The 23988-nt window shown below is 51.7% G+C and overlaps 1 protein-coding gene across 3 annotated transcripts in view; it reads left to right on the top strand.

Moving 5' to 3' along the window:
• Positions 1-747: 747 nt before the first annotated feature.
• LUZP1 (leucine zipper protein 1) overlaps positions 748-23988 on the top strand; it is a 34998-nt gene continuing 11757 nt past the window's right edge. Inside the window, exon 1 of one of the 3 annotated variants that reach the window (XM_061480328.1) lies at positions 748-900. The gene's annotated coding sequence lies outside the window, so the exon portion shown is untranslated. Of the gene's footprint in view, positions 901-7440; positions 7553-23988 lie in introns of those variants that run through there. The other 2 variants (XM_061480330.1, XM_061480329.1) reach the window with 2 other exon arrangements.

The following is a 23988-nucleotide window of genomic DNA, read 5'->3' as shown; positions in this document are numbered from 1 at the left end:
CCCTGCACCCCTGGAACCGAGCCGCCTGCCCAGGAAGGGCCCTGAGGGGGGGCGGCTTTCGCTCCGCAGGATCCCGTCAGGAAGGGATCGCTGCTTCCCGGGCTGCTCCTCCCCAGCGCACCCCACCGCTGCCGTACCCCCTCCTCCAGCGCTCCCCTCTGCCCATCCCAGGCCCTGGGCTGGAGTCTTCCCCCCTCCTGGTCCCCTTGACTCTTCAGTTGGGTTCCCCCCCTTTGCTCCTATTTGTATGGCTTTTATTCAGCACCTCCCAGCCCAGCCAAGCGCCGGATCCCCTCGTTACATCCCGCATTCCACTCGTCCCTTTCTGTCCTCCTGCCTCGTGCTGACTGCGCCAAATGCCCATGAATAAACCCCAAAACACTTCCTCCTTCCCCTCCGAGCAGCCAGCGCTTCCTTCCTTCTCCTCTCTCCACTAGGTCACGTATCCCATTTCCTTCCCCGGGACAGACCTCGTCCATTCCCCAACCTCGCACCACCGAGCTCCTTCCGCCGCGGTACCCGCCCCGCGCCACAGGCACCCGTGCCCCTTCCAACGCCTCCACGTCCCCCCGGCGCTGCCGTCCCAGAGCCGCAGGGTCCCGCACCCCCTCCCTGCCGCCCCCCGCAGCCCTCAGACGGCAGCGCCCGCTCCCCCCAAGATGGCCGCCGCGCCCTCCCGTCTCCCCGCGGAGCCGCCCCGCTCCGCTGACGTCAAAGCGCCGCCCGGTCCCGCCGCCCTCCCCTCATTGTCAGCGCCCGCACCCGCCGCCGAGCCCGGAGCCCCCCGCGGGCTGCGGCTGCCCAAGCCCGGGCTGCCCCGCCGGCTGCAGCGCGCCGCGGGCGGCAGGGACGGAAGGGACGGGACGGGAGGAAGGAGCGAGGCCCGGCCGGCTCCCTCAGGTAGGCAGAGGTGGGCGACGACGGGGCGGGCGGGGGGTGCCGGGGACCGGCGGGGCGGGGAGGAATGTGAGGCATCCGCTTTGTCTCCGCGGACCCAACGCCGCCTTCCGCGCACGGGCGGGCGCCGCCGGGCCGGGGCTGACCCCGCGGAGGCTCCGCCGCCGCCGCCACAGCGCGGGTCGCCCCGGCCCGGCGGCGCCCGCAAAGGGCCTTTGGGCTCCCGCTCGGAAATGGAGCCGCCGCCGGGCTCCTTCCGACGTGACCGGAACAGCGCTTTCCTGAGCCCAGAGCGGCGCGGTCCCCGCCCGGGAAGGTCGCGGTCCCTCGGGGGCCGTTGCGAGCCGCCTCCGGGGAAGGTCGCTGGCACCGTCGGGGTTCGGCGGAGCTGAGGTCCAGAGGCGCACAACGAGGGCGATTGCTGCGGATACCCTTTTCCAGGCTCCTTTTCCATAAACTCCTTTTCCTGTTGCTTATTTTCCTCTGAATTTCTCTTTTTTTTTTTTTCTCCCCAGCCCACCCACATTTATCCCTATAAAGTTCTTTTTATCTGCGAGCTTTTCCGATGCGCTGCCTTTGTTAGTTTTTAGCTGCCTTTGCTCCCCCCCGGTCACGAGGGAATTCATTGATGGAGAATCCCAAACCCTCCTTTTTTCCCTTCATAAAACTGCTTACAAGTGCCCCTTTTGGCTTCGCCGGGTGTCCCACGTGCTGGCACGCAGAGCGAGTGGGAGACCAGACCGGTGCTGGTTGTCCTTGGTGACCGCGCTTCCATTGCAAATCTGCGCTGTTTTCCCTTCTAATGCTGCATCCGAAGCCTTTAAACCAATTAAACCCAAGTTAAAGCGACCGTCCCAACTAATTGGCACATTCACGTTAGGCGCAGGGGGATTAAGGGTTTAATTCTGTTAAAAGCACCCACAAAAATCACGGGCAGGAGTGCTCAGCCTTGCAGTGTGTCAGGGTGGTTCCCCCCTGAGCTGCCTGGGGCCGGGGGGTGAGCCCCTCTCCAAGCGGTGCCACACAGCAATGACAGTGAAAGGGGAAGTATTTTTACAGCCCTGGAGTAGTCTCAGGCATTCAGGGTTTAGGAGGAAAAAATGCGTTTCCTTACCGCATGCCTCCAGTCTCTTGGCAGTGCTGTGCATCTCCTGGTCTGCTGGAGAACGAGCAGGGGCAGTGTTCCTCAGTGCGTCTGCTCTCCGGGCAAGCCCAAAGCCAACAACTGTGTGCTCTGGGCAGTTGCCTGCCCAGCCGGTGTGTTTCGGAGGGGCAGAGCCCTCCAGGACTGTCCTGCATCCGCGGCACTTGCAGAAGCATTATTCCTCCATTGTGTTGAGTCTGTGGCAATAAGGGCAGCAGAAAACCATCATGCTGACCCCCCCCTCCCAGGGGCTCCGATCCATGGGGAGGGCTGGTGTGCAGGACCCTCCGGCACAAGGGGCTCCTTTGCCAGGTTGCTTTCTGGCTGCCCCAGGCAGTCCCCTGCACCAGGCCAGGCACTGCAGGGAGGAGGAGGCCGTGGAGTTGGTCGCTGTGTTTCGTTTGGATGTGTGGCTGCAAGGTCTGCAGTGAATCAGGGTAATGGGGTGTGGGAGAGCAACTCCAGAGTGGGCAGGTCCCCGTTAACTAACCTCCGTTCTGCTCTGAGCAGCCCTTCAGCCTCAGCTTCCTCATAGCCCTGTGGATGGTACTGTTTCTTCAGTACAGGGCAGCCTGACCAATTCCTACTTTCTAGGAAGTTAAGTTCTGGCAATGTGGGCTCTTTGCTCGCCCTCTGGCTTTCTCTGTGCTCTGAAAACAGCGCAGCTGAGAATAACTTACTGAATTTCTTCATTTAGAGTGAGTTAGGAAGTGCAGACAAAAATAGCTCTTGTTAAAAACAAATACTCTCAAATGTGGCCATTACCAGAAATGGTAATGTTTAAAAGCCTGGTATGCCTTATGATCTTGACCACGTTATTGTGTCTGTTCAGATGGGTTGGTGATTGCACCTTTGAGCATGACCTTACCTTAGGCTCACTGAGGTTATGCTCATCCTCTGTGAAACCTTTCTTTCCCACCGAAGGCTGTGGTCTGCGAGGAGCCAGATGATACGTGCCTGCTTCCTTGTGGAAGCTGTGCAAGAAGTGTGGCTGGTGTGACTGAGCCACATGACAAAAAGGACACCTTTATACAGTTGTTACATGAAAATGAAGCAAATAGTCTTTTTAGGAGGCCATTTGGATTGGAAGATTCATGTGATGGTCTAGCAGCAGTACTATGGTTTGCAGTAGCTAGTGCAATGAAGGTGATGGGAACCCTTAAAACGTATTGGAAGGGAGAGCACTAGTTGTGGTGGTTATGGCTTTGTTAGTTACAGTCTCAGTCTTTCTGCCTTGGGTAATGTTTGGATCTGCACACGTGAAATAGAAAACACAAGTGTTTTCAAATGCTCGGTGACAGCTGACAAGCAGGTGTTGCTTGCCAGCACCTCCTGCATCCTTGGTGCTGGTGGTCTGCTCCATCCTTCCATACTGTCACTCCCTCTGCTTCAGGCAGGTTGCATCTTTGGAGGGCTTTGAGTCCTTTGAATTTGATCTCCTCCCCATAGTCACCAAAGGAGGGATTCATCTCCCTGTCCATAGTGGTTTGCCAGGGTAGCAGGGGAAGGCAGCCTTCTGCTGGTGGTGGCTGTGGCCACCCACTGCAGGCACTGTGGACAATCACATGCATCCCTCTGGATTTGAGGCGTTAGAGCTGGTGACAGAATCACTTTGGTGGGAAGCCCACAAGCTGTTTGCCTTTAATTGTCCAGGTTTCGGAGCCTTCATAACCACCCTGACTTGGAGAGGGCACTGTGGGTGTGCCTTTCCCATGGACCCAGTGGGGTTTGGGTTGATTCAGCAGCCTGACAATCCGAGTGCTTTTCGATCTGATCAAATATGAGGCGTGGCATTGCATGTCAGCCACCAAAACACGGTGGTTTAGGCCTTAATCTTCTTGTGTCTCTGGCTACCTTCTTAGGTTTTGGCAATGATGTTCCCCTGCTGAGGCCCTAATCATGGCAGATAAAGGGTTATAAGGCACCGTTCAGCCCCATGTTCTTTAACCTCAGCAGGGTGGAGTAAGATACGCAGGTGCAACAGCGAACCTTACCCAAGCACAGCGCCTGTGTGCTCACAGGGGCATAAACACCGTGCACGGGCAGTTTTGTGTTTCCTTCTCTGTACAACGGAGCTGAGGCTGTTTTGGTGCTTTCTCAGAGTGGCTTGTGCAGCAGATTGAACGTTTGCACTCCTGAACGTTTGAGGTTCTCACAGGAACACGATGCAGAAAGGTGAATGCACAGTGAAGGGCTGAAAGGAGAGAGGTGGTTAGAAAAGATGAGTTCTGCTGTTATACATAGTGATCAGCTTCCACTGTGGCCTTTTGCCAGAAGAGATCTGCCAATGGTGGAATCTGCTGGCATCCACACCAAGAGCCCAAAGAGTAAAATGGGTCATTTATCTGCTTAGGAACAAGGTTTCCAAAATACACAGCTGTAAAGTGCAAGGAAACAGCAGCTGATAAGTTTGTTTCTATGTGACAGTGGGCAGATGAGAGCTGCTGCTTGCTGCTGCAACTGTCAGCTTGGAGGAGAGGTAGGGATTTCCACATCCTCTCAGTCATGGCTTTGGGAAGCACTGCGTCTGTAAGGGTGGGCTCTGTGGCTGGAGGAGGTGGGCTTGTCTTTCCACTCATCCTGGCTGCTTCTCATAGAATCCCAGCCTGATTTATGTTGGAAGGGACCTTAAAGCTCCTCCAGCCCCAACCCCTGCCCCAGGCAGGGACCCCTTCCACTGGAGCAGCTTGCTCCAAGCCCCTGTGTCCAACCTGCCCTTGAACACTGCCAGGGATGGGGCAGCCACAGCTTCTCTGGGCACCCTGTGCCAGCGCCTCAAGCACCCTCACAGGGAAGAGCTTCTGCCTAAGAGCTCAGCTCAGTCTCCCCTCTAGCAGGTTAAAGCCATTCCCCTTGGCCTGTCCCTACAGCTCCTTGTCCCAAGCCCCTCTGCAGGTTTCCTGCAGCCCCTTTAGGCACTGGAGCTGCTCTCAGGTCTCCCCTTCAGGAGCCTTCTCTTCTCCAGGCTGACCCAGCCCAGCTCTCTCAGCCTGGCTCCAGAGCAGAGCTGCTCCAGCCCTCACAGCATCTCCATGGCCTCCTCTGGATTTGCTCCAACAGCTCCATGTCCCTCTTGTGCTGCTGCCTCAGAGCTGGATCATGACTGAGGGGAGTTCTCTCCCTAAACATCATCCCCAACCATCAACCCTTTGCCCCCCATCCTCTTTAACCCTGCCCAGTTCCCAGCCTGGTTGCAAGGTTGCTTTTATGTGGCCAGGATTGAGGAGCACAGGGCTAGGAGGAGGCAGGTGAGGTGCAGAGCCATCTAAAATGACCCTAAAACTTCAGATAGAGGATCTGGTCCAAAGCCTGTGAGGTCACTTGTGCAGTGCTAGTATCCCCCGAGCACAGGAGGTATCGCTGCCTGTCTTTCTAACTCTCCACCAACTTGCTTTTATGGTGACTTTGGCCCTGCTACCTTTGCAGTCTTCCTTCTCACACAAAGCACTGCCCAGGTTTGGGCAGCAGGAGTAGGCACCATGTTCAGGGGACTTGAGTGGAAAAGTTCCTGCATTTATTAAGTCCCAGCAATTTTGGCCCTTTTGGTCCAGAGCTTCCCTGGATGGGGCAAACCTGAAGTACCTCTTCTCAAAGGCGCTTCAGGGCTGCATCATCTGGGGTCTGATCAGCTGTGTACTCAGCTTGGGGCAGCAGAGTTCACTGGACTTGTGTGTGTCAATGCATTGTGTGAGCTGGATGCTTCTGTGCCACTGCTCCTTGGCCTGCCACAGCATAACCACGAGCCACCTCATCCCCTGTGCTGCCCTGGCCCTCGGGGAGCCGCTTGTCCACAGCTCCCGGTTGTGATGTCAGGTTGCAAACTCGGTGGCTGGGGGAGTGTTGGTGAATATAAATAACATTTATATGGACTCGTGTTCCTGGGATGGATTTGTGATCCTTTGGCTCAGAAGTAGCAGGACAGATTTCGTTTGGGCACCTTGCAAACAGCGCTTGTGGCCAAGACTGGACACGCATCCTTGAGTGTGAGCTGCACAGCTCTGAGAAAGGAGGAGATGGAAACTTAGCTCTGGTAGGAGCTGGCTTTGATGGGTAACGTTACAGACCCCCTGCAGCTTGGGGCTCATGTGTGAGGCTGCATGGTAGGAGAGAAGAGCATCTGCTCCTGCAGGCAGGTGGTGTGAGAGGGCTGCACCACGCAGAGCGGTCCTCCTGGGCAGCCGGGGGCACGTCACCACTCTGGGAGGCAGCACATAGCAGGTGAGCCCAGCACTGCTCGTGTCTGCTCCAGGGGTAGAGGAACAGGCAACAGCCAGGACACTGCATTGGGTGTTCAAGTGCCACAGTAGGAAAAAGGTGGAGGAGGGACAAAGGAGCGAGCATGTTGCTGTGACGTGGTCAGACCTGTGCTTGTGCTTACAGAATGGCAGGATGGTTTGCCTTGGAAGGGACTGTAAAGATCATCTAGTTCCAAACCCTGCCACAGGCTGGGACATGATCATATTGGCTTCAAACGTAAAACAAGGGAAGATTAGGTTAGATCTAAGGAAGAAGTTCTTTACTGGGAAGGTAATGAGGTGCTGGAGTGGGTTGCCAAGGAAGCTGTGAATGCTCCATCCCTGGCAGTGTTCAAGGCCAGGCTGGACAGAGCCTTGGGTGACCTGGTTTAGTGTGAGGTGTCCCTGCCCGTGGCAGGGGGGTGGAACTGGATGATCTTAAGGTCCTTTCCAACCGTAACTATTCTATGGTTCTGTCTTAAGGTCCTTTCTGACCCTAAGTGTTCTATGATTCTATATATGTGTAGGAGTGTTCTAACTGACCTCTAAAGTGGTAGCTTCATCCTAAGGTGAAAATGTGCCTTTTTATGAGCCTGATTACGATGAGCATAAGCTCAGACAACTTTTTGATTAGCTTGACCACGTTTCTCTTTACCTTGAACCTTTACTTCTTGTGTTCTCCTCTGTTTTCTCATGTGATCCAGATGCTTGCATGAAGGTAAAGCACCTTGGGGCTGTGCAGGGTGGGTTCCTGGCAGCACAGCTCTCTGTGCTTCCTGCTGTCATCGGCTCTGCCACTCCATGCTGCATGCAGCACGCCATCGGACAGCCGGGAATGACGGATTTTGCTGCAGTGCTACACCCTCATTACGTGTTGCAGCAGAATCCGTCAGACTTTGTTTTCAGGGTCATTCTCATTGCTTTCATATAACTTACTTGTTAAATGCCTTCTCTGGGGTTTCAGCTACAACTGGCCTGTGGCTTCCACCTGGGTTGGTTTGAAAATCACAGCATGTTTCCAAAGCTGAAAGGAGGCTGCAGAGGTTCCAAGCTTGCACTGATCATCTGATTCCACTGCAGCGCTTTCAGCTGCTTGTGCCTTTGAGGTGCCTGTACCTCACGTGGGAGTGCAGTGGGTTACCTTAAAGGGAAAATCTGATGAAACTGCTTCAAGAACTTGTTGTTACATGCGATATCTTAGTGGAATTTACCAGAATAGAAAGGAGATTCCTGACCTAGGATCTGGAACATTGCTGCAAAAACAGTAATTCCTCAGGTAGTGTGAATCATTTGGAAATAAGTCTGGTTTTACTGGGGAACAATAATTCCTGTGGGATAATAGATGTGCTGCATTGTGGTGTGAATCTCAACTTGGCACGTTGAGAGATCCTAATGAATCTTCTCCCTCCACTGTTTATATACCATTCTGTGTAGATACTGTTTGGGATTGTTTTTGGTGTTGTTGAGCGTGATTAATGCCTTAGCATAAAGGTATCCTGTGTAACATGTGGATAGTGATGTTTGTGTGTGAAATTTGGCTATAGTATATTATACACTGCCTGCATATGCTCTTAACTCCTCTGGATGTTGCCTTCAGATAGCTTTTTGCACTGGGCAGAGCATAGCAACGAGCAGCACGGTTTGGAACAGGGCGTTTCTTTTTGCCTGCAATGAACTGTCACAGAGGTGCTGTGAAGGGGAGGGTGAATATTCTCAGTGTTTTGGGAAAACTGTGGCACTGTGTGTGAAGGTGAACGTGGGAGCGATGCTGTGGAGGCGGGGAGACGTCGCTTTGGGTGCTGAGTCTCTGCAGAGCGTAGACGGCAAATGAGCTCCTGAGAAATGAGTGTGAAATAGCTGGGATGGATGGATGGATGGATGGATGGATGGATGGATGGATGGATGGATGGATGGATGGATGGATGTGAGGCTGGCCAAGCAGCAACTGCTGAGTGCAGGCAAACAGTCATGCCCTGCCGACTGCCTTGGTTGCTGTGTGGCTCTCCTTGAGCCTCAGTCACCTTCCCTGCATCTCCCCCAGCAGCAGCAGTGGCAAGCCCCACTCTGTAGCTTGCTTTCCCTGACTGTCTTGCAGCAGGAACATGCTCCCAAGCCCTTACCAACAGGTCACCTCTATTCCCATTTTCCTCACTGAGCTGATTTGCAGAGTGGGGCTTTCCTTCCCCACCCCTCTCTTTCTTCTTTTTTTAGGGATCTCTTGCCTGTGTGCCTCCAGTGACCGCTGCAGCATCTGGCTGAGAGTGCTCAGTGCATTCCTTGCCTCGGAGCCCAGCCGTGCTGTGTGTGAGCTGGTGGGACACAGAGGGCACCTCTCCTCTGCAAAAGCAGGTCTGATGGCAACAAGGCGGTCAGGGTCAGCAAAGTCTTGGTGGCCCGGCAGTGCCTGCATCTGGGGCAGTGTGAGTAACAGCAGAGTGGGCAGGTCAAGGGGGAAGGTTGTTCTCTTCTGCTCAGTAGTGGTGAGGTGGTGTCTGCAGTGTTGTCAGAGGTGGATCTTCCACTGGAGCAGCTTGCTCCAAGCCCCTGTGTCCAACCTGGCCTTGAGCACTGCCAGGGATGGGGCAGCCACAGCTTCTCTGGGCACCCTGTGCCAGCGCCTCAGCACCCTCATAGGGAAAGATAGGTTCTTTATGTCTGATCTAAGTCTTACCATGTTTCAGTTTAAAACAAGTGTCCCTAGACCTGTCACTGCAGGCTGTAGTTAAAAGTCTCTCTATATCTTTCTTATAACCCCCCCCCCCCTTTACATATTGAAAGGCCACAAGAAGGTCTCCCCAGACTTCTCTTTTCCAGGCTGAACAACCCCAACTCTCTCAGTCTTTCCTCACAGGAGAAGTGTTCCAGACCTCAGACCTCTTCTGTGGCCTCCTGTAGACATGCTGTAGTCTTTCTGTGGACCCCATAGCTGGATGCAGTACTCCAGATGGGGTCTCATGAGAGAAGAGTAGAATGCAAGAATCACCTCCCTTGACCTGCTGGCCACACTTCGCGCTAATGCTGCCCAGGACACAGTTGGCTTTCTGGGCTACAAACACATGTAGCTGGTTCATCTCTAATTTCTTATCCCCCAGTACCCCCCGTCTCTTTCTCTGCAGGGCTGCTCTCGATGCATCCATCCCCCAGTCTATACTGATGCTGGGGATTGCTCTGACCAAGGTGCAGCAAATTGAAACGTGGTGAATTCTGACTGCACCTAAAGGAAAATAATCTTCCCTGCAAGCTTGGTCCAACCTGGGACCAGGGCTCCAGGCCTTGTGGTATCAGTCCTGAGCTATCTGCTCCAGCTTTTAATGTTAACCCCACCTGGAGCAGGAGCTGGATGAGGTTCTGTAACACTTGGGGTTCATTTCCACCCTCTTACTAGCAATGGCGATAGAAAATGTGGATTTCCCACTCCTTCCCTCCTCTGTAGAAAGGAACAGTGTAGTGGGGGAAGTGGTGTGGTCCTGTCTCAGTACAGCCAAGCCAGTCCTTCCTTCCTGTGAAACATCCTTCCTTCCTTCAGTCCAGGCAGTACAAGGGGGGAAAGCACACATAAATAACAGCACGATGGAGCGAAGTTAGCCAGCCATGCTTGGAGAAGGGCTGGAGGGAGACCCTCTGCTGCTCTTTGTGACTTAGGCTCTAGTTTTGCACTCTCCACGTTGTTAAACGTGCTGTAAGGAAGGCATGTGCCCTTTGCTCTGATCTTCATTTAGGATGGGATTGAGATAAATTAATGCTTGGCATTAAGCCTGCAGGTTTCCTCATTAGCATCTTGTGTAATGCTTGCAGGAGAACACGTGCTTCAAGAGCAATAGCATTTGTCTGTTTTCTGTCCAGAGTACCTCTTGTCCATTAGATACCAGTGGACTTTAAAGCGGGCTTGGCCAACAGAACTGCTTCTTTCTTGTTAATAAGAGTATTCCAAGGCTGTTGGACTTCTAGCAGTGTGAAACTGAGAATTTGGGACAAAGACCTCCCATGTAGTCATGGCACCTTTAAAGGTTGGCACCTTTAACCCTTTCATGCCCTATGGACAAGAGTCTGGTAGGAGCTGGATGAACTGGAGTTGGTGAAGAGGACAAGGGGTAACGGGTTCAAACTTAAACAGGGGAGATTTAGGTTAGACATTAGGCACAAGCTCTTCCCTGTGAGGGTGCTGAGGCGCTGGCACAGGGTGCCCAGAGAAGCTGTGGCTGCCCCATCCCTGGCAGTGTTCAAGGCCAGTTTGGACACAGGGGCTTGGAGCAAGCTGCTCTAGTGGAAGGGGTCCCTGCCCATGGCTGGGGTTGGAAGTGGATGATCTTAAAGTTCTTTCCAGCCCAGGCCATTCTCTGATTCAGGCCTGTCTGTGAGAGAAGTATGAATCAGCACCTTCCTAATGGAAATCCTGTTCCACACCACTTAGTCCCTAAACAGCTTCTTAGCTGCCTAATGGAGGCAGCTGGATGCTCAGGATGATCTTCTCCCTTGGATATTATGGCTATTCTTCTCCTGTGTAAGTGCCCACACTAGTCAAAGGAGTCACTTTATGCAAACAAATGGGGAATAACTCCATCCCATTCCTGGGAAAAGGGACCAGAAATCAGGTATCCCTCTGCCATCTCTCTGCATTAAGGAGAATAGCAGTAGTGGCTACTGGATTCCCTGGCCAGCCAGCGGACCTTGGACCTCTAGCTTATGGAGGGCACCGAGTGTTTAAGTCCCCACAGCTACGAGTGTGCTCTCATAAAGGCGAGCTCCTTAAAAGATCCAGGCTGTGATTCGTTTGTCAGTGTTGTTTTATTTACTTTTTTGATACCTGAGGCTATTGTCAGCAATAAATTGGACACAAAAGACTCCTGTTAGAGTCTTCCGATCCACCCGTCTGTCTTCATTGAATAAATCGCATTTAAGAGAGTGACATAAGCTCCCGAATACCTCCTTTCGGTTGACTTTGCGCATGCCAGTGAACCAAAAAGACAGTTTTGAAGCTGCAGGGTGGGAGCTCAGAGGGGGAAAATAATGCCTGTTGTTACAAGGGGGTGTGAGATCCCAGTGAATGTTCATGGCACAGCCAGGGGACAGGGAGAGTTTGCGCTGGGAGGCTTTGGAGAGTACTCGCAGTGTGTTAGCCAGCCAGCCTGCGGTTACCTCAGGGATGATGCTGCTGGTGCAGGGCTGCATGCTGTAACCCAAGCCACCAGCCTTCATACCAGAGGCATTTCAAATGGCTGACTGATTCCTCCCGGCCTCTTCCTGCCAGTGGTGTTAATCCCTGCTGTTCCCCAGCTGGCTGAGCAGAGGGATGCTGCTCGTCATAGAGTCATGGCATGTTAAGGGTTAGAAGGGACTTACAGATGGTCTTGTCACATCTCTCCCCTCTCTAACCAATGCTTGCATTTGCATCAAGGAGGCGTCAGATGTCAGCTTCTTGCAGCTGAACCAAGGGAAGCAGCAGCAGCAGGAGCGTGCCCTGAAGGGGGGTCCCCCCAAGCAAGAACCTTCCAGAGCCTTGGGGTAAACCTGACTGATTTTGGGTGTGCTGTCGAGTGTTTCTTCTAGCGCAGGGTTGGGGTTGTTTTGTTCAGTGGGTGGCTCGCAATGCTAATGGTTTATAAAGTGGACCTGCAAAGGAGCAGTTAAAGCTACACCTATGCTTGAATGTTGAATTTTGTCTGCTGAGGGTTATTAAGTTAAAGAGCTCTTAGTAAAGATTCATGAACGGTAAGGTTTAGACATCCGTTTGAATCTGGATGCTCGTTTTGAGTTCAGGTCCCAGTTTATTTCCTGGTGCTGCGGGGCCAGCTCGGGACGAGTTCCTGCGTGCGTGGAGCGGAAGGAAGTGTGGGGTGAAGTATGCAGAGGGGACAGGGCGCCTTTCCCGGAATGGAGCTGAAAGTGGGCTGTTTGTTTAAGCTGTTCCCAAAAGATTTTCCTTTCCTAGTGCGAAGGAGTCCTGGAGGACAGTCCTGAGCCATGGATCACCACCATCAGTGCAGCTTTAGGTTTGTGTGGTTCTTGGCACGGCTTGGCTTGGACCTTCCTGGCCAGCTCCTGGGGATGGCTCATGAGTTAGCAAGGGCTGTCCCATTTGGAGGCAGAGCAGGTTTAAGGGGGCACGGGGGGCTTGTTCCATTCTAGTTGGCCTTGGTGTGGAGGACAGACCTAAGCAAGGCTCACACATTGATAGAGGTGTACCCCTAAGTGCTGTCTTCGGTGAGCAGAATGAGAGTGCAGACTCCAAGGGCCCATTCATCCACGCACTCTTAGGCAGCAAACTGGGATCAGGGTGAAGGGTTAGACCTGTAAGATCATCAAGTCCAGCTGTTTCCCCAGGGCTTCCAAGTCCACCACTGAACCCTGTCACTTGCAGTGGTGGTGACTGCAGCCCTGCCCTGGGCAGCCTCTTCCAATGCCCGAGCACCCTCTGGGGCAGGAATTGTTCCTCAGCTCCATCTAAACCTGCCCTGGGGCAGCTTGAGGCCGTTTCCTCTTGTCCCATCCCTTGTTCCTTGGGAGCAGAGCCCAGCCCCTCCTGGCTCCATCCTCCTCTCAGGCAGTTGTAGGGAGCCATCAGGTCCCCCCTGAGCCTTCTCTTCTCCAGACTGAACCCCCCAGGTCCCTCAGCCTTTCCCCATCACACTTGGGCTCCAGGCCCTGCACCAGCCCCATTGCCCTTCTCTGGCCCCGCTCCAGCTCCTCAGTGTCTCTCTTGTAGTGAAGGGCCCAGAACCGAAGACCGGCTTATCTGACAGTGCTGCCCACTTGCTTCTTCTTGTCTGTGGAATATGCCTGAGCCCTTTTATAGCACATGCGCAGCTTTAAGAGGCTCAGTTTTGGTGACACTGATACTGTCCAAGGAGATGGACCATTCAGACAGAGAGCTAGGCTGGTTCTGTACTCAAACCATATAGAGGTAGGGCTGAGTAGGACCTTGAGGTCAGGCAGTTGGATTTCCCAGTGTCAGAGAGCTGGGAGGGATGCCAAAGGGCTGCCTTCAGTGTTCAGCAGCCCCTTGGCTACCCATGATGTTGGCACTGCAGGCCCCAAAGAAAAACTGCTTCTCCTGCTGTGTGTACAGCTCTTCCCTTACTGCTTCCAGAGCGTGACTTGCCTTCTTCACTAAAGGTGGCCTTGTAGGTGGGTGGAAGCTCACTCTCACCCCTCCATATTTGCTTTCTGCTCCGAGTCCACCCATTCTCTGTATAGGTGGCTCACTGGCCTGGGGTCAGGTTTGGTCTGGACTCTGAAGTATTTTCCCTGTGTGTCAGGATTGTTTGGGGCTTGCCATTGCTCTCAGCTTGGAGGCATCTGCATTGTCCTGGACTCCTTTCTGCTCCATCACCTGTGCTGCCCAACAGGCCCAATGGAGGGGTTGTGCTGAGATAACATAGGAGAGGAAAGATCACTGTCTGTCATGTTTCTTATATACTTCCCAATAACCATTACTAGCGGTGTTCAGTGACAGATTTTGGGCTACACAGGCCTTTGTCTGGCTTCCCACAGGAGTTCTTACCATCTCTTTATTACTGAAAAGGCTTCTCATTTTTACATGGAATCGGGGGACAATTTCAGCCACTTGTGGTTTCATATAGCCATGTGTTTCCCTATTCTGCTTATTGGAATCCATGTGTGAGGCAGTGTGAAGTGTTAATAAAGTCAAAATACCTTGGGTCTGCTGCTCCTTCAGCTCTTCACTGTGACTTTACCCAGTTTAGGAAGGGTTAAAGCAGTTACCAGCACAGCTATGGATTTCAGTATCCCAGTTCTTTTGCTATTTTCACACACTTCTGTTCTTCACGCTTCACACTTCAGCTTTGTGAGAAGCCTCCTAACCTGGGGTCAGTCTCCTTTCTCAGCGTTAGGGTGGTTAGGATTGCGTGCTGCTCTCGATGTTGAGCAGAGGCTGGTGCATTGTTCACTGGGGCTGCTACAAAACTACCTCCTTAAAAACGAACCCACGCCAAATCAGGTTGTTAAATAATCTGTTGATAGCTCTGTGTTGGGTTGTGCCGTGAGAGCAGAACACTCCCTTGGTGAAATCACGTGTGGCTGCCTCTGCAGAGCCTCTGCCTCTGAGCAAGTGTGGAGTCACAGCCCTTCTGAAGGAGCAGATGCTGACCAACGTGGAAGTGAGTGTGGAGCTCCCCGTGTCCAGCCCCAGGCCATGTAGGTGAGTTGTTGAGCCATGCACAGTCCTCTTGGGATTCCAAACACCAAGGACAGGAGCAGGTCAGATGGGTGTCAGCTTCAGGATCATAGGATTTACCAGCAGATTTGGATGCTGGCTTTGCTTGGCTTTACCTGGCAGCTCTGCCCACCTCCAGGAGCGTGCTGAAGGCTGACGTGTGGGTGAGATGAGCCCGTTCCTCACCCTTTTGGTTAAGCCGTGCTGTTGTGCCGTGTGGGATCCCAGGTTTTTACGTCTGGTTGAAGTCATAAGGCAGAGACCTGTCAATGAAGAGTCACTATCCATGGTTTCCATTTGTGCCGTGATTCTTGTTTCACCCAGTTCCTGATGCAGATCTAGCAGGACAGCTCTTTTCCTTCCTTTGTGATTACAAGCTGGGCTTGACTTTCCTGCCCAAGGCCATTACGTTTGTCCTGCATCAGAGCGCAAGTGTCTCTAGCTCAGGATTTTTGCAGTCACTGCTGTGGCAACAGATCTATCATAGAATCATAGAGTAGTTTGGGTTGGAAAGGACCTTAACATCATCCAGTTCCAACCCCTTGCCATGGACAGGGACACCTCACACTAAACCAGGTCACCCAAGGCTCCTTCCAACCTGGCCTTGAACACTGCCAGGGATGGAGCATTCCCAACCTCCCTGGGCAACCCATTCCAGTGCCTCACCACCCTCACAGTAAAGAACTTCTTCCTTAGATCCAGTCTAAACTTCCCCTGTTTCAGTTTTAACCCGTTACCCCTTGTCCTGTCACTGCAGTCCCTAATGAAGAGTCCCTCCCCAGCATCCCTATAGCCCCCCTTCAGGTACTGGAAGGCTGCTATGAGGTCTCCATGCAGCTTCTCTTCTCCAGGCTGCTTTATTTCAGTGGGAAGTCTAAACCCAAGTTGACCACAGGCCATGGTACTAGCTGTGCATTGCTGGATTGGCATCCAAACAGCGGTGCAGGCGTCAAGTGTAGCCTTTCTGGGGTCTGTATCCTGCCTTCTTCCTTCAACTCTGCTCTGTCCCTGCTTTTGAGACCTGCTGGGAGGTTGCTGACTTCCCTGCTAAGGCTGGGTGGGCACCCACACCCAGGCTGCTTGCCTGCCTGTTCTTTCAGTTCTGTCCAAGGCAGGAAACAGATGGTTCAGTAGCTGTAGTAGTTGAGGGCAGTCAGTAGCTATAGCAGCTCCCCAAGCTGCTCTTGTGATGGGGTGAGGGAGCTGAAAAGCTTTCGTTTTAGCACTTCTAAGCTTCATTGATTGGGTTCTTCCAGGAAGAAAGTTACAAAAATGACCAGTTTTCTGTGCCTCTGGGTCCATGAGCTCATTTCTTTTCTGGTTTGTAGGGATCCCTGTGAAACATCTGAATGGCTGAGCCAGGCTTTTGGCCAGGAAAGGTGACAGCAGGCAAAGGCATACTCCTGTGAAGGAGCTGGCTCGGATGTTAGGAGCATGGCATACACCCTGTGTCAAAGGGGTGCAGAAATGTACAATACCTGATATTTTTTATGCCGACAGGGGTGTATCCAAGCCAGTGTGGCTCTCGGGTGTAATGGTAGGAAGAATGTGCAGGTTACAGCTGCCTACACCTGCTGAGCAAAATAATTCAAGAGTATTTGAAGCTGATCTTACTAGGTGTGAGGTACCAGGGATGCCTCTACCACCTTTGTAGATGTTCCTGGACAGTAAATTTTGTGGGTTTATGCTTCTGGGTACTTAGCCCACTTGTAGGGTGGCACTTGTCACATATGCACCGTTAGTCCAGTGTGACCTGGGTAGGTGTTTGGGAGAGGACAATACAAGAGCTCAAGCAGATGAGAAGAGCTCTATTGGATGACAGTAAAGTTTACCTGCCCTGTATCCCATCTAGAAGTGGGCTTCCAGGAAGGAAGACTGGGACGAGGGAAGAGTGCAGTGATGCAAGCCAGAGGATTCTCCCAGCCTCCAAGTTTTGGCTCAGAGCTTTACTGAGCTAGGAGTGGGTCCCTGTCCCTGTGTGTATGACCTTGAGGGATTTTTTTTGTCCGTGAGTTTGTCTAGTTTCTGCTTTATGAACCCACAAGGACTTTTAGGTTCCGTGACATTCTGCAGCATGGAGTTCCTCAGCGTAACACAAGCAGAAGCAGAGTGCTGAAGAGAGTGAGCCCAACCAGAGATGAGCAAAGGCAGCAGGATGGAAAGGAGTGAAAACACCAGCAGGAACTGAGGGATGTTACTGTCCCAGTCTTCAGCACAAGCATGACAGAAGAGGGTGGAGAGAACAGAGCTGCTCTTGAAGGGTAAGGTTTGTGATGGCCAGATGAAGAGGTTAGAAGAGCAAGTGTAGGAGGCAAGCTTGCCATGGCAGTGTGGAAGAAAGGTGTGAAAAGAGCTTTTTCTGGGTGCTAAATATCTGAGTAAAATGAAAGGTTGAGAAGCAGAGAGAGGTAGGCTGAAGTGATGTGGGAGAGAAGAAAAGGAGTAGAGGAGAGGGCACGGTAAGTCAGACCAGGGTGCCTGTCTCCACAGCATCCTAGCTGCAGCAGGGACCAAAAGCAGCTGTTGGGGAGGAGTATGAGAATAGCTAATACACAGTATGATTCCCCCCTGCCCACTTCCAGGGACCTCCTGAGTCAGAGGACTTTGTGCTCTTTGCATTCAGTAATCTCCATACGTGTAGCCTTTCCGAGGTAGACAGCCAGGAGCCCTCAGCACTAAGCAGTATTTTTCCCTCTGGGTTCACGTTCCCCCTCTAAAACTCTAGTTTTTGTACTGCTCTTAACATTGAACCAATGTCTTCATCAATACTGCAGCATCGCTGAGGAGGCCAAGGCCCCTTTCCTCGACAGGCACAACGCTGGGGCATTACAGATAAAACCCAATGAGAACTGGGAACAAAGTCGACAGCAGTGACACACAAAACGCTGGCCTCGTGGCAGGACAGTTGGGAAACTTCAGCTGGACTGAGGCATTCCTGAAGTTTGGATCCTGTGGCATTCAGCCAGCTCATGAGCGGTTCAGGTCCAGGCAGCACCTTGATGATAGCACATGTTACGGGGGGAGAAGTGATGGTGACAGCCATGGTCCCTGAAGCCCTTCAAAGCTGAGCCTGGCAGAGGTGGGGTGGAGGGGTGAAGGACATGGAATACCTCCATGTCCAACAAATACTACAAAGGCACCACTGAGCCGGGGCTGCTTTTCCCATGCTAACTGCAGGATGCTGCCAAGTTTGTGACTCGCTGGAGAGATGCCTGCATAGTGTTTGTGAAATCAAATGAGACAGGAAAAGCTGCTTCTGAGGACAGTACAAGTAGCAGTACAGGACACTGAGGCAAAGAAGGAAAACATCTTCCTCAGCTTTGGTTCCAGTGCAGGATGAGGCATTTGTCTTGAAACAGCATGAAGAAGGCAGGAAGGTAATTCTTGAGCTCTGTGATGTGCTGAGGAGCCAAGCTGTCCCACCAACTCCTCTGCTTGCCTACAATACATGAAAATGTGGTGTTGAATTCAAATATAAATGCAAATGTAGAGCTTGTCAAAAGAGGAAACTTGTCTGTTGCATGTACCAAGCATTTTTTGATACCTGACAGATAGGAGTAGCATGCTGAGAGGCTTTGAAAGTACCAGTCCATTTTTGATCAAGAGCTCCAGAGCACTGGCTCCTTGCCATGGGGTTCTCGGGGTGAGTGTGCCTCCAGCCCCAGGGTTCTGTTTGGCACTCGTGCAGGTGGACACCACTGTGTGTTATTGGAAGGTGCTGCACCTCATCTCCAAATGCTCAGACCTGGTCTCAGTGAGCCTGGACTTGTGACTCTTTCCAGTGCAAGCCAAGCAGTGATGTCAAAGGGGAGCCAGAGGTGGGTGGTAGCAGCTTTGTGGAGAAAAGCATAATCTCTGCTGTGCACAGTAAAGCAGCAGCAACTGCCTCTGCCCAAACCCTAGTGCTCAGGGCATCTGCTGTGAGCAACTGGGGGGGACTTTTTGTGTTCTGCTGCTTTTACACTGGCACTGCCAGCTCCGTATGGAGAAGTTCCTTTTATAACGCTGGGAGCAGAGCAGCACTGGAGAGTTTGTGTGCAGTCAGAGTTGGCGTAGGGTCAGTGTGACTTGGTGATGTGCCAGACCCTTTCCAGCATCTGCAGAGCCTGCTGCAGTCTCCCACACTTGCCCTAGATGCTGTTTGGTGCCTTTGTTTTAGTCTCCTGCATCGTTGTGGTCGCTGTGGTTATTTTTGGCTGCTGTCTCATTATTTCACGTCTCTAGTCTAGCATTGTGTTAGTCAATATTCAAACCACTTCCAGATTGTTTAGCTTGTTCTGATTTTGAGAATTTCCTCTCCCTCTGCATGCAGACATTTCGTCCCTCAACATACAGACACTCCAACAAGTCACTTGGCATTTTGTCTGCAGCCCCTTACCCCACCCCATGTAAAACAACACATCGGCTGCCCCGCTTCGGCTGCCCCAGGAGGTTGTTAGGCATCTGCAGGTTTCATGTGGGGTTGATGACACATAGTGGACTCCGGCTCTTATTTAGTCTGAATGTCTTGGTTTATTTCCTTTTCCTTCTGGATTATTTTCCTCCTGTTCCCATGACTGTGTATCACTGTGTGGGGTCAAGAGCCGGGAGCTGGAAGGAGCTTATAAAAGACAAAATCCAAGTAAGAAAGATTTTTCTCTCTTTTCTCTTTATCTGACTGAAGGCTCTGGCCCCAGTTTCCTCATCTGCTGCAATTTTTGACATCCATGTCCTTTTTCTGCACAAATGGCAGAGAAATTTTGCTTTACAAATGAAGAATGACATGCTGGACTCCTCCCAGCCCATTCCGCCCTGGGGGAGGGAAGAAGAATCCAACTGATGCTCTCACCATGTTCAGCTGTGATACAGGCATGAATCGTCAGCAACATCACTGTGTTTGAGCATATGTTTACACTCCATTGCATACGTATGCAGCGCCAGAGCCCTTTAATTAAAACTGCAGATGTGTATGCACACGAGGCAGAATCCAACCAACACACTTAATACTTCAGGTGGAAGAGTATGTATGTGAACCAGAGCATGGTGTAATCAACTCTCCCCTGACCTGCTTGGCCCTCTGCAACTGGGAAGAGGAACCTCCTTGCTACCCCGGGTTGTGCTGGTGTACATCTCCAGAGTGATGAAGTGACTGTCAGCCTCCTAATGCAATCTGAACACAGTCTGGAGACATGGGTTGCCCAAGGCTCCCTTTCCCCACGTGTGTGCAAACCCTCCCAGCACTGTGCTCCGTGCAAAAATCCAGTTCCCACGGGGATTCTGAGTACTAATTTAGCTGCAAACAGAACAGGGAGGCTCTAAGCTCACCCCAGCATGTGGGGAGGTCGAGGGAGTAGTACCAGGTGTACGCCCCATCCATGAGGACATGGACAATAGCCCCACTCTGCTCCTCCCCTGAAACCAGGTCACCTGGCAGCTGAGGAATGCAAAACTCAGCCTGTGTGGATCTGACAGTGTGGAGGATCCCTAGGGCTCCAACCACGGTGGGGTAAATGGCTGTTCTTATCTCTGTGTGGAGCTGTGTTTGAATCTATTGATTTTCTGCTGCCTGGGATAAGTGCTGCTCTTTAACGGTCTTTAGGGTCTACTGGAAAAATCCCTACAGCTTCAAGAGCAAAAGAAGAAATTAATAAACCTTGGCTGTAGGCCAAGGCATTAATAATTCTCATTCATCTTTAGGACTGGGTTAAGGCTGAAACTTAACATACATGATGTGACATTGCCCTTTTGATGATGGGTACTGTGGCAGACCAGCGATGCCATCACTGGGGGCCCAGGCTTCCCCAACCATAGTGAGGGCTGTTAAGTTATCAGTATAAAAGCACAAGCAAAAAGATAAAAAAAATCCCCAAGATTAAGTGCAAAACGTGCTCTGAGATAGCAGAATCTTCTAGTTCTTGACAGACACACATGGCATCTGCCAGCATTTTTATCTTGGTGTAGCAGAGAACACAGTAGGAGTGGGTGCCAAAAGTTGTTCCCACATGGGGATGCTGGGGACATCCTGAAACCCAGAGCAGTAGACGCGGGTGGGACTCTTCCCAACAACCAGATCAGAGCAGGGAACACAACATGGGGGGTAAGATGCTTCTGTGCATCTGGAGAGGAATAGCGTCGTGGTCCTAAGGACTTCTGGCAGAGTTTATCTGTGTAGGTCTCAAGTAGTAGTCACTTAATTGCTGTTCCTGAAATAGCAGATGGTTTGCTGCCAATTCATAAAGTGTCTCAGCTAGCGCAAATGCCTCTAGCTAGAGGGTTTTTGCTCCATGCACAGCTGTGAACCGTCTCTGGTTTAGTGCAGAAGGGTGATGCAGTCCCAGGGGAAGGTTTTATCTAATGATGCTGCTGAAAAAGCGTTCTCCAGAAATCGTAGATAATGATGAGCAAAACTGAGTGTGCAGAAAACTTAAGACCACGAAGGGTCACTGAGAGTTATGGAAGTATTCTAGGAAATGTCCCAAATACTGAATTCTCGCAGCTGTTTAACGGGATGCTGTGGCCAAAACCACACAGAGGCAGAAGAGCCTTAAAAGACAATGTGTGCTAAACAGGAGGAGAATGGAATTGGTGGTAATAAATACATACTAGGAGATACATGCACTTGTGAGGGAGATTGGAAAACCCCCTGAAAAATCCATGGGGAAAAGAAGAATCAGAAGGTGCCGTTAAAATAGTGAATCCTGGTAAATTTACTGCAGTGGCTGTAAGTTACCACTCTGAACTGGTTGTGTGTTATGTTTCTCTTGTGAAATTGGGTTTGGCTTCATGTGCTACAATAAAGAACATTTTAGATCAGACAACATCTTCTCTCCCTGTAGGTATTTCCTGGCCACACATTTTGCCTTGATATTTGCTTTGTAAAATAGCTAGTTTGAGATTTCCCAGGCTTCCTACATGTCTCATCAGAAGCATTTGTTTCAAGAACTCAAATCCAAATGGGTGTTACTGTGGCTCTTGGCTTAATGCAGGGTTGCCCTTGTTGCTCAGGTGAAATCAGTGGTATCTTAGCATTTTAAAGGGTAAAAAAAGGACTCATGACCACTTTTCTGAGCTTTCCCAAACCTTTCCTCAGCTTTTACCGAACTCTGAGTTTTTAATGGCCCCAGGAGAGAGCAGGGCATCATTCCCAGGGGACACAACTGCTATCCAGCTATCCATGCCTGAGCCCATGTCTAGTTTCCCTTCATCCTCAGTGAGCAGAGTATGAGCCCTCCAGGAGTGATTCCTCCCCCGAGGAAGGTCCTGTCTCCCTGGGAAGGTGAGGTGAGGATGCTTAAGCATTGTGTAGGTGTCTCTCTTGCTCTGTGTCACTAGTTAAGCACAGTGAGATGTGTCAGACTTGGGTGTGTGAATACACAGTCCAGCGCACAGAATAACGTCATTTCTGCTGTGAGACTTCTGCTCAGTATTTCCTGCTGATACAGCCAAGAGGGTCTGCCCCTGAGCTGCAGCAGGACGTCAGCTGCTGCTGTAGATAAGGTTGCTGCTGTGTCCATTTAAGCTTTTTCAGTGTTTCCAGGCCTTCAGAGCTTTTGATCACACTTTATCAGTGACTCAGATGGCTCTGGTTAACCGAGCTGTCCTTATTGCATTTGCCACTGCCGCAGGTTTGGGGTTTTTTTGCTATTTCTGAAAGTTATCATCCTATTTTCTTCCTGTTTTTGTTCTTTTCTTTTTCTAAAAATGTAAAATAGAGCTGGAATGAGAACTGCTCACTTTGCAAAAAGAGAGAAATCTGAAGTCCATACATCCCCCGTCAGATTGTTCAGTACCTTTACAAGCTGAGCAAGTTACTGCCTTACCAGATTTAGCAAGTCTCGTTTAAGAGGGACTTTATCTATTAATAATTAGTATCGGTAATAGTAAGTAATTAATATCAATTAACATTAATAACAGTCCCAGTGTTCACCTCCTGCACCATTCCTTTTGCTTCTTTGATATCAGTGACAGGCTGGAGAAGAGCAGTCATGAGCACCCAGGGTGACTTAGGTTACCCCTAGAAGCCTCTGGTCAAAGCTCTCACTCAAAAGCATGAGACACTTAAAGCAGACACTGCATCCAAGGTCATGGTTTGTATTGGTCTGTTCACCTCAATCTTGAATAGATGCACTTCATTTTTAATACTGATGTGTTTAGGTTCTGTTGCAGGCACTGGGGTTAATTCTGGCTATGCCAGGAATTTTAAAGAGCCTTCTGCTAGAAGACTTCTCGTGGATACTTCCTCTCAACATACTTGTTTGTAGAAGCTGCTGCTGTGTGTCTCCTTTTTCTCATTAGATTAGGTCAAGCCTCTTTCATCTCTTCTAGTAAATTTTATCAGCTGGGGAAGTACTGAGGAGTTCCAGGGCTGCCTCTGGTAGAGCTTTGGGTACCTCCATGGACAGAGCTCCCACAGCCTCTCTGGGACCCTGTGCCAGTGTCTGACCACCCTCATGGGGATGAGGAAGAGTCCTCATATCTACTTGGAAGTTTTCTTCTTGCAGCTTTTGCTTCTTTCACTGTGTGCCTCTGTCTTCTCTACCCCTCCCGTTCGGCAGTGCAGGCAGCAAAAGGTCTTTGCCTTCTCTTCTACAGGCCGAGTAAACCCAGTTCTTTAGTGTCTCCTTGTACGTCCCCACAGTCATTGCAGTGGCATCTGCTGGACTCAGCACAGTGCGTCTGTGCCTTTCTCGTAGCGGGCAGGCCCAAACTGGACACTGCACTTGAGATGCAGCCTCACAAGAGCCCATCAGAGAGGAAGGATCACCTGGCTCAAGGTGCTGGCTGCACGGGAGGGCGCACTGCTGACCTCCCTTCAGCTTTCATCCTCCAGGACTCCCCACATCATCTTCTGTGGAGCTGCTTTGTAGCCACCATCCTGGTGACACAGGAGCCAGATTCGGAGTCATTTTTGCTGAGGCTGCTGTCTACCCCTTCCTCCAGCCTTTCAGGGTCCCCCTGAACTGCAGCCATGCCCTCCAGTGTATCAGCCATCCTTCAGCCATTCTGAAGAAGAGGAAGGAAAGGGAAGAGCAGCCCCTCTGCCCACCTGACTGTGGAGGTAGCTCTCCATTCCCCCCTCTTCCCAGGGAAGCAGGCTCTGGAGCTTTCTGAGCAACGTGATCTCTCTGTGGCAAAGAGCTACCCCCTTCCCACTTGGAAGCGAGCCCATTCTCGCTTCCCAGCCAGCGAAGTGGCACCAGGTTAACCATTAACTCCCTATTCCCAGGCCTGCTGGCACAGGGCTGTGTTTCCTGGGCACATTGGAGCTGCTCTCTTTGGCCTTCCTGGTGATGCCCTGGTGATGTTGTGGCATGGGCAACACAAGGGAGGGTGGCACCGGAGCGGGATGTGGGGATGGTGGGGATGGAGGGGACAGGCACAAGGCCAAGGCCAGGCACAGCACCACTGAGGCTCCTCTTGGTGTGGGGACAAGCAGACAGGTTGTCACCCTGACAAGAGGGAAGATCCTTCAAGAGGGGTGGTGGGGAGCCTGGTGTGCGCAGTGGTACCCGCTGGCAGCTGGCACCATCTCCTCCCCACATCCTGCTCTGTGCTTCTTT

Source organism: Pezoporus flaviventris, unplaced genomic scaffold (assembly GCF_033815535.1).
Source record: "Pezoporus flaviventris isolate CSIRO_AGI_PZ_B2104156 unplaced genomic scaffold, CSIRO_AGI_Pfla_v1 ptg000176l, whole genome shotgun sequence".
In the NCBI taxonomy this organism is placed as follows: Eukaryota; Metazoa; Chordata; class Aves; order Psittaciformes; family Psittacidae; genus Pezoporus; species Pezoporus flaviventris.
This window is presented reverse-complemented; position numbering and strand designations above follow the sequence as displayed.